Below are 13,373 nucleotides of genomic sequence, written 5' to 3' on the forward strand. Positions count from 1 at the left end.
TATACTTGTTATTATTATTGTCCTACTATGTGTGAAGTGGTATCTCCTGGTTTTGATTTGCATTTCTCTAATGACTAATGATGTTGACCATGTTTTCCATGCCCTTGTTGTTCTTTTGTATATCATCTTTGAAGATATGTTTATTCAAATTCTTTGCCCATCTAAAACTATGAATCTTTCTTTTTCGTTACTATTGAGTTGTAACAATTCTTTATATATTCTGGATGTGGATCAGATATATGACTTGCAAATATTTTCTCCCACTCTGTGGATTGTCTTTTCATTTTCTTTATTCTGTCTTTTGAAGCACAAACGTATTTAATTTTGATGAAGTACAGTTTATTTTTTCTTTAGTAACTTGTATATTTGGTGTTATTATAAGAAACCATAGCCAAATCCAAGATCATGAAGATTTATACCTATGGTTTCTCCTAAGAGTTTTATATTTTTCACCTTGACATTTAGGTCTTTGATTCATTTTGAATTATTTATTTATATGGTATAAGGTAGGAGTCCAGCTTTATTATTTTGCATATGGATCACCATGTGTTGAAAAGACAGTTTGTCCCCATTGAATTGTCTTGGCATCCTTGTTGAAACTCAGTAGACCATTAATGCAAGGATTTATTTCTTTATCCCAGTTTTAACCCATTGATCTACTTGTTTATCTATATGGTATTACTGCCTTATCTTAACACATTGTATGCGGGAAACGTATTTATATGTTTTACGTTGATTGGAGGTAGTAGAGCGCGGGACACGTATTAATACGTTTTTTATAGACTAGCGGTAGAATGAGGGTAACGTATAAATACGTAAACTAAAGTCATCGTAATTTTACTGAACGTTGCCATTTGCGCAAAAAGTTAGCAAAAATGGAGAAGACAGAACCTACACAGAACCTAGAGACAGAAGAACTTCGCTGGAGAGAACATGGCAAAAGATCCTGGACAGAAACTGGCCACAGAACCTAGAGGCAGAACCTAGCAAGAGAACCTGGCTGAAGAACCTAGAGACAGAACCTGGCTACAGAACCTGGATAGAACATGGCAAGAGAACCTGACTAGAACCTGGTGACTGAACCTGGCTGCCGGGAGCCGGTCCATCCTTGCTGTTTCAAGGGACCTGGCATATATAGCATACGGTTCTTAATATGTTTGCTCACCTTCTTGGCGCTGTGTTTTAACCAAGGTCACCTCTCCGAGAAAGGTTGAATCCCCAGGTAGGGATTTTCCCCTGAAGTTAGGGAGGGGATGAAACTCCTTAACTAAGTGCCAGGCGGGTAGTTAATCAATTTAACTGCAAACAATCATGCTTAAGCTACATAATCTTTACTCCCTGGAATGGAGATAAGAAACGCCCTAACCTTTGTAATAGAAATTGACAGGATTAGAATCAACTGGTATAAATACAGATGCAACAAGACAACGACAGACAGAATTTAGAACTCAGAACTCATGAGACAGAATTCAGAAGACAGAACCTACACGGAGCCTGGAGACAGAAGAACTTCGCTGGAGAGAACATGGCAATAGATCCTGGACTGAACCTGACTATAGAACATGGCAAGAGAGCCTGACTAGAACCTGGACAGAACCTGGCTGGAGAACCTAGCAAGAGAACATGGACACAGAACTTGGCTGGAGATTGTGGCTAGAGATCCTGGCTAGGCTGCTGATCAACTGAACCCTGCCTCCATGTCATTCCTTCGTCGCCGACTCCGTCCACACCTTTGAGGAACCCCTGGACCCGCTGGGGTTGGACCCCGGCACCTGGCTAGAGAACTTGGACAGAACCTGGCTGGAGAACCTACCTAGCAAGAGAACATGGACACAGAACCTGGCTGGAGATCCTAACCAGAACTTTGCTGGAGATCCAGACCAGAACTTGGCTGGAGATCCTGGCTATGCTGCTGATCAACTGAACGCTGTCTCCGTGTCATTCCTTCTTCGCTGACGCCGTCTACACCTTTGGGAACACCTGGACCCGCTGGGGTTGGACTCCAGCAATTCTTCCTTTAAGGTCCTTGAGCATCCTTATAACCATTATTTTAAAATTTGCATCTATTTTGATTGCTTCCATTTCATTTAATTTTTCTTTAAAAATATGAAACACTTCACATATTTGCATGTCATCCTCACTCAGGGGCCAAGCTAATCTCCTCTTTATTGGTCTAATTTTAGTATATGAACTGCTGAAGCGAGCATAAGATTGCTAATTTTTAATTTTTGAATGTCCTCATAATATAATTTATTGTGTGCTGCAACAGATGTATTATCACTATTATGCTTGTTTATATTTTCATTTATTACTCCACATACCTTTGAGGGAAATAATTGACATAATGAAAACAAACTTCATTTAGAGAAAACATACAGAAACTTGTGAAATTATGTTTGTGTTTCTTGACTTTAAAAAAGAAGAATGAAGGAAGGTTACTATTGCATCAAGGAAATGGATTACTTTAGTTATAACATGTCCTAGCAGAGTTAGAGATTATATTTGTGAAAATGAGTCAATAAACTATAATTAATTTATATTTAGTATGTCATGTAGGATTTTATCATTTTCTTTTAAATAGTATCATTTCTATTGCATTATTATCTACTTAAAATTTACTATGCCTTTTTGGAGTTTCATTAAATTATCTCTAAGTTAGTATTAGTTCCTTAGTTAGCCTAATTATGTTATTATGGAGTAAATAAAACCTTTCATATGGACATTCAGCAAGGGATATTTCCATGTAGGGTATTAAATACAATCCTTAATATCTGATATAAAACCAGCATTCATATACTCTACCTGTTTTTTTTCACCTTAGAAATGTTGCTGACAAACAGGCTTATTGATACTCAATAATGAAAATGTGAATAGTTATGACCAAAGGATAGAGAGAAAATATGAAGCCCAAGTCACAGTTATGTACATATGACAGTTTGATAAAAATTGAGTAGAAAGATATTTAGTAACTTTATACTAAAGTCAAAATGAATAATAATAATAAAAAAATTAGCAAAAATGTCCTGCGCCACCTGTTAGCACGCGATAAAAACTACCCGCAAACAATGTGTTAATTACTATAGCTTTGTAGTAGTTTTTAAAATCAGGATGTGTGAATCCTCCAAATTTCTTCTTCCTCAAGATTGTTTTGGGCATTTTGAGTCTTTTGACTTTTTCTTCCAAAGATGGTAGCTTTAATTTTGATAGGAATTTTCCTAAATCTGTAGATTTCAACAATATTAAGTCTTCAAACCCAGGCATACAGGATGTCTTTTCTTTTGTGTAGTTATTCTTTAATTTTCTTCAACAATATTTAAAAATGTTTAGTGTATAAGTCTTACACCTCTTTGTTAAATTATTACAAGTATTTTAGTTTTTATGCTACCGTATATATAATTATTTTTCTTAATTTTATTTTCTGTTATTGCTAGTATATAGAATACTAGAGGCCCGGTCCACAAAAATTTGTGCACTCGGGGGGGTTCTACAGCTCCCTGGGGGATCGGGCCTAAGCTGGCAGTCAGACATCCCTCTGGCAGCCCAGGGCTCTTGGGGGATGTCCACTTGCCAGCGGGGAGCAGGCCTAAGCTGCAGTCAGACATCCTTAGCACTGCTGAGGAGGCAGGAGAGGCTCCTGCCACGACCGCTATGCTGGCGGCCGTCAGCCAGGCTTGTGGCTGAGCAGAGCTCCCCGTGTGGGAGCGCACTGACCACCAGGGAGCAGCTCCTGCATTGAGCGTCTGCCCCCTGGTGGTCAGTGTGTGTCATAGTGACCAGTCATTCCCTGTCGTTCTGCTGTTAGGATCAATTTGCATATTACCCTTTTATTATATAGGATAGAGGCTTGGTGCATGGGTGGGGGCCAGCTAGTTTGCCTTAAAGGGTGGATCAGGATGGGGGTCCTGTGGGGTGCCTGGCCAGCCTGGGTGAGGGGCTGATGGCTGTTTGCAGGCTTGCCACAGCCCCTTCAGAGTGAGGGGGCCACCTGGCATGCCTGGCCAGCCTGGGTGAGGGGCTGAGGGCCATTTGCAGGCTGGCCACACTCTCTTCAGGGTGGGGGTCCCCACTGGGGTGTCTGGCCAGCCTGGATGAGGGGCTGATGGCTGCTTGCAGTCTGGCCAAGCCCCCCAGTGTGTACCCTCACCCCATGGGGGTGTGGTCAGCCTGGGTGAGGTGCTGAGGGCCATTTCAGGCTGGCCATGTCCCCCCTGGCAACCAAGCTCCCAGCCTCTCCTTTTTTTTTTTTTTTTTTGGATTTATTTATCTTCTATAATTGAAATTTTGTAACTTTGAGCGGAAGCCACGGCTGTCTGGAAGCAGGTATCTGGGATTAATTTATCTTCTATAATTGAAACTTTGTAGCCTTGAGCAGAGCCGAGGGCCAGCCAGGGCAGGAGGGCAGCTTGGCTTCCTCCATCGCCGGGGGCAACCCAAGCCTCCTGCTTGCTCCACCTCCTTGGTCGCCACCATCTTAGTTGGGTTGATTTGCATACTCGCTGCTAATTGGCTTGTGGGCGTGGCTTGTGGCGTGGCTTGAGCGTACCAGAGGGACAGTTAATTTGCATGTTTCTCTTTTATTATATAGGATAATGGATTTTTTGCATATTATGTTTGTACCCTGCAGCTTTGTTGAATTTGTTTATTAGATCTAATAGGTTTTTTTTATTCTTTCACAATTTCTATGTATAAGCTCATGTGATCTATGAATTTAGATAGTTATACTTCTTTTTTCAAAATCTGGATTCTTTTTTCTCCAAGTTGCCTACTTCTCAGTGCTTTGAATGTATAATTCTACTGTCTTTTGTCCTTAATGGTTTCTGTTGAGAAATTAGGTGTATTTCTATTGAGGATCCTTTGTATGGTACGTGTATGATCATTCTCTTTTGCTGCTTATACAATTCATTCTTTGTCTTTCAGTATTTTGATCATGACTTGTCTAGGTACCCATTTTTCTTAGTTTATTGTACTTGGAATTTATTGAGCTTCTTGATGTATAGATTAATGTTTTTCATTAAAATTGGGAAGTTTTTTGTTATTCTTTGTTAAAATATTTTTTCTTCCCTTTTCGCTCTATCCTCTCCTTCTGGTGTTCTCATTATATACTTACTGGAGGCTCGGTGCATGAAATAGTGCACGGAAGGAGTCCCTTGGCCTGGCCTGAGATTGGGGCCCATCAGGGCACCTTGCCCAGTCCTTGATTGGGGCTGGCCAGCAGGGGAGGGCCATGCGAAGTTGACCTGCCGGCCTGGGAGGAGGGGCCACGGGAGGTTCTGATCAGGGCCGCTGGCCAGGGGGAGAGGCTGCAGAGTTAGCTGGCAGGGGGAAGGGCTGTGGGAGGTTGGCTGGCTAGCTGGGGGAGGAGCTGTGGGAGTTTGGCCAGCTGGGGGAGGGACCGCAAGAGGTTGACCAGCTGCGGGAGGCTGGCCCGTGGGAGTGTGCTGACCACTGGGGGCTGCTCCTGAATTGAGTATCTGCCCCTGGTGGTCAGTGTGTGTCATAGCAACCAGTTTACTGGTTGAGTGACCCTATAGGCTTTTATATATATACTAGGGGCCCGGTGCATGAAATTCGTGCACTGGGTGTGTGTGTGTGTGTGTGGGGGGGAGTGTCCCTCAGCCCAGCCTGCCCCCTTTCACATACTGGGAGCCCTCAGGCGTTGACCCCCATCACCCTCCAATCGCAGGATCGGCCCCTTGTCCAGGCCTAACGCCTCTGACAGAGGCATCAGGCCTGGGCAGGGGACCCTCATTTCCCCCCATCACTGGTTCTGCCCCCAGCCCAGGCCTGATGCCTCGGCCAGAGGCGTAGACCCCCATCACCCTCCGATCGCCTGATCGGCCCCTTGCCCAGGCCTGACGCCTCTGCCAGAGGTGTCAGGCTTGGACAGGGAACCCCCACCTCCCCCCGATCACTGGCTCTGGCCCCCGCCCAGGCCTGAGGCCTCTGGCCCAGGAATCATGCCTGGGCAGGGGACCCCCATCTCCCTCTGATCGCTGGCTCCCCCCCCCGCCCAAGTCTGACGCCTCTGACCCAGGCTTCAGGCCTGGGCAAGGGGACCATCATATCCCCTCAATCCCCGGCTCCGCCCCCCACCCAGGCCTGATGCCTCGGCCAGAGGATTTGACCCTCATCACCCTCCAATCACCAATCACCGGATCGGCCCCTTGACCAGGCCTGAGGCCTCTGGCAGAGGTGTCAGGCCTGGGCAAGGGACCCCCAGCTCCCCGCGGCTGCAGGCTCCGCCCCTGCCCAGGCCTAACGCCTCTGGCTGAGGCGTCCGGCCTGGGCAGCGGGGACCCGCAGCTGCAGCGGCCCCGCTATCGTGGGCTCCGCTTTAGGCCCAGGCAAGGGACCCCTAGCTCCCGGGACTGCCAGCTTCGACCGTGCCCAGCTCCCATCGCGAGCTCCACCCTACTTCCTGCTATCACTGGCCAGGGCGGCAAAGGCGCCTGATTCTCCGATCATGGCTGGGGGGCAGGGCAAAGGTGGCCCCAGGGCCGCCTTTGCCCTGCCCCCCAACTCTTAGCTCCCCCCTGGGTTTCCTATCACTGTCACTGGCAGGGGGCTTCTTCCTGCTTTCCCTTTCGCCTCCCTGCATTGTGCCTACATATGCAAATTAACCGCCATCTTGTTGGCAGTTAACTGCCAATCTTAGTTGGCAGTTAATTTGCATATAGCCCTGATTAGCCAATGAAAAGGGTATCGTCGTACGCCAATTACCATTTTTCTCTTTTATTAGATAGGACTAGAGGCCCGGTGCACAAAAATTTGTGCACTCGGGGGGGGAAGGGAGAGGGGTCCCTCATCCCGGCCTGTGCCCTCTCGCAGTCTGGGACCCCTTGGGAGATAATGACCTGCTGGCTTAGGCCTGCTCCTGGGTTGCAGAGGTCAGGCCCAATCCCTAGGTGCAGCCCCTGGTCGGGCTCAAAGCAGGGCCAATTGGGGAGTTGGGGCGCCGCCCCCTGTCATGCACAGAGCAGGGCGGATCAGGGGGTGGGGGCGCCGCCACTGTCACACTCAGGGCAGGGCCGATGGGGAGGTTATGGCTCTTCCCCGTCACACACAGAACAGGGCCCATTGGGGGGGGGGGTTTGGGGCGCCGCACCCTGTTACACACAGAGCAGGGCCGATCAGGGGGTTGGGGCACCGCACCCTGTCACACACAGAGCCGCATGGCAATCAAGGTGTTGGGGAGCTCCCCCCTTTCAGGCACAGAGCAGGGCTGATCTGGGGGTTGGGGTGCCTTCCCCTGTCACAAACAGAGCAGGGCAGATAGGGAGGTTGTGGCCCCGCCCCCTGGCACACAGAGCCGCAGGGCGATCAGGGGGTTTGGGCGCTGCCCCCTGTCACGCTGATCCTGGTGCTGAGAGCCTTGCGGCTCCACTGATCCCGGTGCTGGGAGGCATATTACCCTTTTACTATATAGGATAGAGGCCTGGTGTACAGATGGGGGCCGGCTGGTTTGTCCTGAAGGGTGTCCCGGATCAGGGTGGGAGTCCTCACTGTGGTGCCTGGGTGAGGTGATGATGGCTGTTTGTAGCTGGTCACACACCCTTCAGGGTGGGTGTCCCCACTGGGGTGCCTGGCCAGTCTGGGTGAGGGGCTGAGGGCTGTTTTCAGGCTGGTGGGTGACTGAAGCTCCCAAGTGCTCCTTTTTTTCTTTTTTTTTTTTTTTTTATTCTGGGCCAGCTTTAGCTCTGGCTCCAGCTCCGAGTCCTCTGCTCCTGAGAGCAGGTATCTGGTTTGTTTGGGTTCTATAATCGAAACACTGTATCAACTCCAGCTCTGAGATCCCGGCTGGCTGAAAGCAGGTTTCTGGGGTTTTGTTTAGCTTCTGTATTTGTAACAAAGTTTCAAACTGCAAGCTCAGAGGCCGGCAGCGGCAGGCGAGGAACGTTGGAGTCCTCCGTCACTTAAGTAAGCAAGCCTCATGTTCGCTTCAAGCTGCCTGGCTGCCGGCCGCCTTCTTGGCTGGCAGTTAATTTGCATATCACCCTGATTAGCCAATGGGAAGGGTAGGGGATGTATGGCTAATTACCATTTTTCTCTTTTATTAGATATGATAGCTGTTGATTTGTTTAATGTTCCACAGGTCTTGGAAGCTCTGTTCATTTTTATTTTTTCCCCTGTTACTTAGATTGGATCATCTCAATTAATCATTCTTCAATTTTGCTGATTCTTCTACTTACTCATGTCTTTACTTGAGTCCCTCTAAGGAATTTTTTATTTTAGTTAATGTATGCCAGAATTTTTATAGTTTCTGTAATTCCAACTTCTTTACTGATACTTTTCATTATTAAGGCATCTTTGTCATACTGTCATTTATTCGTTTGAAAATACTTAAAATAGGTGATAAAAGTCTTTGCCAAGAAAGTTCAATATCTGGGTTTGTCAAGGACAGTTTCTATCTATTCCTCTTCTTATTTTTCTGTGTCCATACATTATTATTTCTTTGCATGTCTTACATTTCTTAATTGAAATCTGGGCATTGTTATTAATGCAGTGTGGCAGTTCTGGAAATAAAATTTTTCCTTCTTCCAGGGTTTGTGGTGGTCGTTTTGTTATTGCTGTTTGGTTCTTTGTAATAATTCTGCAAAGTCTGTACAGTAAATCCTCAATTTTGCAGACCTTGGTTTAATGGACTTCAGAATTAATGAACAAAATTTCCAATCAGTATGTCATTTGTGAAAACACCCTGTTAAATTTTAAATGCTTTAAACCAAGATTTGCTTATAATTAAATTAACAGTTTTTTGTTGTTAATTCACTATTTGAAAAAAATTTATTTTTATTGTTGTTGAAAGTATTACATATGTTCCCCTTTCCCCCCATATTCTTCCCAGCCTGCCCTAATTCCCCGCTCTTCCCCACTGCCTTTTCTCTGGATCTATTTTTGTCCATCAGTTTATGTTGTTCATTATATTCCACAAATGAGTGAGATCATGCGATATTTATTTTTCTCTAACTGGCTTATTTCGCTTAGCATAATGCTCTCCAGGTCCATCCATGCTGTTGTAAATGGTAATAGTTCCTTCTTTTTTACAGCAGCGTAGTATTTCATTGTGTAGATGTACCACAGTGTTCTAATCCACTCATCTGCTGATGGGCACTTAGGCTGTTTCCGAATCTTAGATATTGTAAATAGCGCTGCTATGAACATAGGGATGCATATGTTCTTTCTGATTGGTATTTTTGGGATATATTTCTAGAAGTGGGATTACTGGGTCAAATGGGATTTCTATTTTAATTTTTTGAGGAAACTCCATACTTTATTCCACAGAGGCATTCCCACCAGCCATGTAGGAGGTTTCCCTTTTCTCCACATCTTCGCCAGCACTTTTCATTTGTTAATTTCTGATGATAGCCATTCTGACTGGTGTGAGGTGGTACCTTATTGTTGTTTTGATTTGCATCTCTCAGATGAGTAGTGATTTTGAGTATTTTTGCTCAAAAATATGCTTTTTGGCCTTCTATATGTCCTCTTTGGAGAAGTGTCTATACACGTCCTTTGCCTAAATTTTGTTTGTATTTATTTTCCTTTTGTTAAGTTGTATGAGTTATCTATAAATTTTGGAGATTAAACCCTTATCTGAAATAGCATTGGCAAGTATGTTCTCACACGCAGTGGGCTCTCGTTGTTTTGTTGATGGTTTTTTTTGTTTTTTTTTCTGTGCAGAAGCTTTTTATTTTGATGTAGTCCCATTTGTTTATTTTTTCCTTAGTTTCTATTGTCCTAGGACAGGGGTGGGCACCGTGGCACACATGCCAAACATGGCACGCCAGTATATTTGCTGGCACGCGAAACCCTCTGTTATAATCTTCCATTTACAATTTTTTTCTTAATATCGACTTTATTTATTTATTTATTTATTTAATATATATTTTATTGATTTTTACAGAGAGGAAGGGAGAGAGATAGGGAGTTAGAAACATCGATGAGAGAGAAATATCGATCAGCTGCCTCCTGCACATCTCCCACGGGAAATGTGCCTGCAACCCAGGCACATGCCCCTGACCAGAATCGAACCTGGTACCCTTCAGTCCGCAGGCCGACGCTCTATCCACTGAGCCAAACCGGTTTTGGCTCGACTTTTTTATTTTTCAGATAAATTCAGTGTAGGGGCATCTTAGATAAATAAATAATTTTACATAACAAGTTTACTTAAAGACCATAGACATGGATTGACGAGAGAGGGGAAGAGCAATTTCTATGCCTCTGCCTTAACTTTCCCTGCCTTCCTAGATCCGACCAGTGTTTTGGTTTCATCCACAAACGCTTGTGAATCTTTGTTCTCAGTGATGAATTTTGTTAAGTCTCGTAATAGCAATAGCCTGACGGATGAAAGTAGTAGCTCGTGCATATCTCTGAAGGTCACGAAATATAAACCTGATGTAAAATCTCTGTCATCAGTGATGCAGCAGCAAAAGTCCCACTGATAATATCAAACAGAGTCATAAAGTTTTCTGTCGGACTATTAGTGTACATGTATACATTAAAAAATAAAGGTATTTTTCGTCATCATATACTGTGTTTTTGTCGCTCGAGTGAATTTTATTATTTCTTCAAGGTTCTTCACATACGTACACCTTAAGAGATATCAAGTAGGTGTAACATGTTCTAAAAAAATTAGGGTTGGCATGCAGAAGAATTTTGAGTCAGATTTTGCTGGTTTTGGCACGCACTCACAAAAAGGTTGCCCACCCCTGTCCTAGGGGATGTTTCAGTAAATATATTGCTTCGAGCTACATTCAAGATATTTTGCTGCCTATAGATTTTTCTAAGATTTTTATGGTTTCCTATATTACATTTAAGTCCTTTATCCATTTTGAGTTTAATTTTGTGTATGGTGTAAGTTTGTGGTGTAGTTTCATTTCTTTTTTTTGCGAGTATCTTTCAAATTTTCCCAGCACCATTTATTGAAGAGATTGCCTTGACTCCATTGTATGCTCTTGCCTCCTTTGTCAAATATTAATTGAGCATAATGCTTTGGGTTGATTTCTGTGTTCTCTGTACTGTTCCATTATTCTATATGTTTGTTCTTACACTGTTTTGAGAACAGTGGCTTTGTAATATAACTTTATGTTTGGTATTGTGAACCCTCCAACTTGGTTCTTTTTTCTTAGGATTGCTGTGACTATTTGGGTCTTTTTATTTTATACTAGTGACTTGGTGCACGAAATTTGTGCACATTATAAGGGAATTAATTAGAGGAAGTATATTAATATTGCTATTTGCCCTTTCTCTATAATTGAAGTGTCAGAGATGAAAGAAAATTAGTAAAATGTATATGAAAATCTTTCTCCTGTCAGCGTCTGGGGCATGCCACTGGAACCAATGTCAAGTCCCCACCTACCACGTGTGCCTTCAGATTGTGCGAGACCCAGACCCGGCTGGCCCCACCCCCATTGGGCTAGATCAGGGGTGGGGAAACTTTTTGACTCGAGGGCTACAATGGGTTCTTAAACTGGACCGGAGGGCCGGAACAAAAGCATGGATGGAGTGTTTGTGTGAACTAATATAAATTCAAAGTAAACATCATTACATAAAAGGGTATGTTCTTTTTTTTTAGTTTTATTCATTTCAAACGGGCCGGATCCGGCCCGCGGGCCGTAGTTTGCCCACGGCTGGGCTAGATCCAGATGCGGCCGGCCCCACCCCCGTCAAGCCCTGTTGGGTGAGGGGCGAGGACTCACGTCGCCTGGCCTCGCTCTGGGGTGGGGAGCGCAGCCTCAGGTCCCCTGGCCCGGACCGTGGGGCACACCTTGAGGTCCCATGGCACAGGCTGGGGGGCGTGGCCTGAGGTCCCCCTGTTAAGCCCCGTGGGTGGCGGATGCAGCCTCAGGTTCCCCGGCCTGGCACTGGGTCAGGGGGTGCGGCCTGAGGTCCCCCTCGTCAAGCCCTGCTGGGCAGGTGGAATAGTCTGAGGTCCCCTGTCAAGCCCCGCCGGGTGGGGGGTTCGGCCTTAGGTCCCCCGGCCTGGCGCTCGTGTGGGGGGTGCAGCCTGAGGTCCCCTGTCAAGGCCCCAACGGGCGGCAGGCGCAGACTCAGGTCCGCTGCCCCGGCTAGTCCACGCAGCCTCAGGTCCCTGCTGATTCCTCGTTAAGGCTTGTTACGGGAACTCGGCCTCTGCTGTGGGTGCAGCTACCTTGTTACGACGTGATGGTCAATTTGCATATTCTCTCTTAGGATAATTTTTGGAGTGTTTGTTCTAGGTCTGTGAAATATGTCATTGGTATTTTAATGGGGATTGCATTGAGTCTATAGATTTCTTTGGGTAGTATGGACATTTTAATGATGTTGATTCTACCAGTCCATGAACATGGTATATTCTCCCCCTTGTTTATATCTTCCTCTATCTCTATTTTTAATGCCCTGTAGTCTTTCAAATACAGGTTTTTTTACCTCCTTAGTTAAGTTTATTCCTAGGTATATTAATTTTTTTGTTGCAATGGTAAATGGGATTGTTTTTTTAAATTTCCTTTCTGTGAGTTCACTATTGGTGTATAAAAAAGCCGTAGATTTCTGGGTGTTAATTTTGTATCCTGCCGAATTCATTTGTTAAGTCTAATTTTTTTTTTTTTGGAGTCTTTAGGGTTTTCTTTCTTTTTTTTTTTCTCTTAATATATTTTTTTTTGTTTGTTTGTTTGTGTTTTTTTTTCCTACTTTTTTAAAAAAGATAATTCTTTATTCAGATTATTACAGTTGTTCCCCTCCCCACCCCCCCCCGCCATCTTCATCCATTGGTGTACGATTTTCGTCCAGTCTTTTCCTGCACTCCCACACCTCTTCCCCCCAGAGAATTGTCAGTCCACTACCTTTCTATGCCCCTGATCCTATTATATTCACCAGTTTATGCTGTTCATCCGATTTTTTTAAAAATACATTTTATTGATTTTTTACAGAGAGAAAGGGAGAGAGATAGAGAGTCAGAAACATTGATGAGAGAGAAACACCAATCAGCTGCCTCCTGCACATCTCCTACTGGGGATGTGCCCGCGACCAAGGTACATGCCCTTGACCGGAATCGAACCTGGGACCTTTCAGTCCGCAGGCCGACTCTCTACCCACTGAGCCAAACCGGTTTCAGCCATCAGATTTTTTTTATTCACTTAATTTTTTAGATTCACTTGTTGATAGATATGTATTTGTTGTCAGTTTGTTGTTCATAATTGTTATCTTTACCTTTTTCTCCTTCTTCCTCTTCTTAAAGAATACCCTTCAGCATTTCATATAATACTGGTTTGGTGGTGATGAACTCCTTTAGCTTTTTCTTATCTTGAAGCTCTTTATCTGACCTTCAATTCTGAATGAGAGTTTTGCTGGGTAGAGTAATCTTGGTTGTAGGTTCTTGCTATTCATCACTTTTAATATTT

The 13,373-nt window shown here is 44.6% G+C and overlaps 1 protein-coding gene and 1 non-coding gene across 14 annotated transcripts in view; one reads left to right on the top strand and one right to left on the bottom strand.

Moving 5' to 3' along the window:
• Positions 1-13,373, top strand: part of MYO9A (myosin IXA) — a 483,806-nt gene that overhangs the window by 86,257 nt on the left and 384,176 nt on the right. The gene's annotated exons all lie outside the window — the stretch shown is intronic.
• Positions 2,101-2,205, bottom strand: LOC132224073 (U6 spliceosomal RNA). The gene has a single exon (XR_009450590.1). It is a non-coding gene; the product is annotated as a U6 spliceosomal RNA (small nuclear RNA).

This window comes from Myotis daubentonii, chromosome 1 (assembly GCF_963259705.1).
Source record: "Myotis daubentonii chromosome 1, mMyoDau2.1, whole genome shotgun sequence".
Taxonomy (NCBI): Eukaryota; Metazoa; Chordata; class Mammalia; order Chiroptera; family Vespertilionidae; genus Myotis; species Myotis daubentonii.